Source organism: Triticum aestivum, chromosome 1B (assembly GCF_018294505.1).
Source record: "Triticum aestivum cultivar Chinese Spring chromosome 1B, IWGSC CS RefSeq v2.1, whole genome shotgun sequence".
Taxonomy (NCBI): Eukaryota; Viridiplantae; Streptophyta; class Magnoliopsida; order Poales; family Poaceae; genus Triticum; species Triticum aestivum.
The window spans coordinates 42,970,423-42,972,886 of record NC_057795.1 but is presented as its reverse complement, the minus strand read 5'-3'; the positions used below and the strand labels follow the sequence as shown (position 1 = coordinate 42,972,886).

General features: G+C 49.1%; 1 long non-coding RNA gene across 1 annotated transcript; it reads left to right on the top strand.

Moving 5' to 3' along the window:
- The first annotated feature begins 941 nt into the window (after positions 1 to 941).
- On the top strand, positions 942 to 2,076 carry LOC123085960 (uncharacterized). The gene is made up of 3 exons (XR_006440188.1): positions 942 to 1,453; positions 1,590 to 1,687; positions 1,768 to 2,076. It is a non-coding gene; the product is annotated as an uncharacterized lncRNA (long non-coding RNA).
- The last annotated feature ends 388 nt before the right edge of the window (positions 2,077 to 2,464 follow it).

Here is a 2,464-nt window from a genome sequence, read left to right as displayed (position 1 = left end):
CGGAGGCGCCGGTTTGCTTGCGGGCAGCCTGACACCAGTCAGAGGCACCCTATTGCCGGCGCGTTCGTCGCAGCCGCCGAGTGTGTGCCTCCGCGTCGTCGCTGCCGTAGGCGAGTCCGCTGCGTGGTTTCTCTTCTGCTGATGTATGTGAGGTCTTCTTGATGCGATCTAGTGTATCATACGCAAAGGCCTTGATGTATGTGTGGTCTGCTGTGGGCGCGTCTCTCACGGCTGGCTGCGTCTCTTTGCCGAGGCTGGTCTTGTGTCTCTCCTCCTGAGCCCCTGGTAAATTAGGCTGGTCATAGTGGGAGTAACATAGGTAGTAACATAGATGCCACATAAGCAAAAATGATGATGTGGCAAGTAGTTAATGAGGAGAGAGGCAAATAGAGTAACATAATATGTTACCATCACATAGCGGTTTCCAATGCATAATGAGTCTGCAAAGTAATAAATGAAGGCAACTATGTTACCACACCTATGACACTACCCACTATGAAGGTAGTAACATAGACTAGTAACATATGTATGCTACTAGTCTAAGTTACTCCCCACTATGACCAGCCTTAAGAACGGAGAAAAAGAAAACAAGAAACAAGGCATCCATCATACGTGTCCTTCAACATGCATGGGCAACTGAAGAGCCACGCAACAACCATGTGCGTTGCTGTCTGGCGTGCCCGCCGCCGCCGTGGGCGCGCCTCTCCCAGCTGGCTTCTGTCCGGACAGGGTCAGGCAGCGTGCGTGATGCCCGGCGAGCGCGCTGCGGCTGTGGGCGCGCCTTCTGGCCGGCCTTGTTGTATCTGCTATGTCCGCCGGCCGCCTGCCTTCTCTCCTGTTATGATTGTTGCCCCCCTACGTGAGGTCTTGGTTGGCTTTATATAGGACCGGGGTTAGGCTCTAGAAGGACGAATATGGTGAATTCTAACTGGTTACGCGCGCAACGCCAATCGCTACCGTCGCTGCGACCCGCCGATGCGAGTGGCCGTGGCCCACCTGGTCCCATGCAATTATCCCTCGTCTTATTTTTTCACCGGCATACAGTTTGAATACAGTCAAATCGTATATGTACCATGCCTGCCCATACCTACATCGTACCCGCTCGCCCTTTTCTTTCTCTCCACACCCACGCCCGTACTCTCTCTCCATTAATCTCATCTCTCTCTCTCTCTGTCTCCATTATCTCAAGATCCATCCAGCCCTTCCTCCTCCACGGCCGGCCACCCTCCCGATCTGGAGGTCTCCGACCAGATCATTCCCCTCCCCACCACGGCATGCGGCATGGAGTCCCGGGATCGCTCGCCGGCAACCAATGCTATGCGGATCTGGCGAGTCCTAACTCACCAAGATCCCATGACGGACAAGGTTTGTTGCGCCTCCTCCTGAAGCTGTCGAGGACCATGAACGCCACTTCCTCTCACCGGCTCAGCACCAACACTTTCACTACCCGCAGGTAATCCCCCTGTCCCCCGCTCCAAATCCAGGAGCTGGTCGGCTTCCTCTGGTCAAGTCCGCCTCAACGAGTTGGGATTGCTTCTTCCTGATTGCCCATGGATTTGTAATGCAATTTGATAAGGATTTATTTGTAGGTGTACAAAATTGCTTGTTCCCGGATGGATATAGTAGCACATGGATCCATCACCTTTGGTCTTGTCTGGTGTTCTCCCGTGCGTGACGAATTTCGAAGGTGCGGGTGTTCTCCAGTTATTCTCCTATTTATTGTCTTTCTTGCTTGTGATTTGATTTTCTTAACTTTCCTAATTTAAGGATGAAACAGAGGCTGGGCGACAGGGAGATTACGCTGGAAGTGTGTTGCCTTGTGCCAGATCCGCCACGAAGTGAGCTGGCCCTCTCCTCCTCTCATGCCGACATCGGCATATTGCCCTGCTTCTTCCACGGCTTGATGAACCTACCTTCGCCAGCTTGATTGATTTTAATCGAGAGAAAACTAGTTCGATTGAGTTTTATCTTAAAAAGGCTAGTCATCGCCTGATGGCCATTGTATAGATAAAATATGCTGCAGTTTATTCTTCCTGTACTACTGCAATAAGGCAACGTTTCATCACTATTCAGTTCTATGCAATTCTCTTTCTGTTTTTTGCTCTGGTTCATGAGCAGTAAATTTTAAAGTTTCCAACATACAGTTTGCAATATTATGGGCAGAATTGTACAAGAACTTTTTGGACGTCTCCATCGCACTTTGCCAAAATTTGTCAACGGACTTTATAGAGTTTAACAGAGAGTTGTTTTTACAATATTATGGGCAGAATTGTACATGAGCTTTTTGGATGTCTCCATCGCACTTTGCCGAAATTCGACGAAGGACTTCATAGTTTAACAAATAGTTGTTTTTGCAAAGCAGGTTCTTTGAATAAATTGCAAAGGACTTTATATCCAATTTGCTTTTATTTTTTGCTCTAGGTCCAAATTTTGGAGTTTCCAACATAGATTGCAATATTTTGGG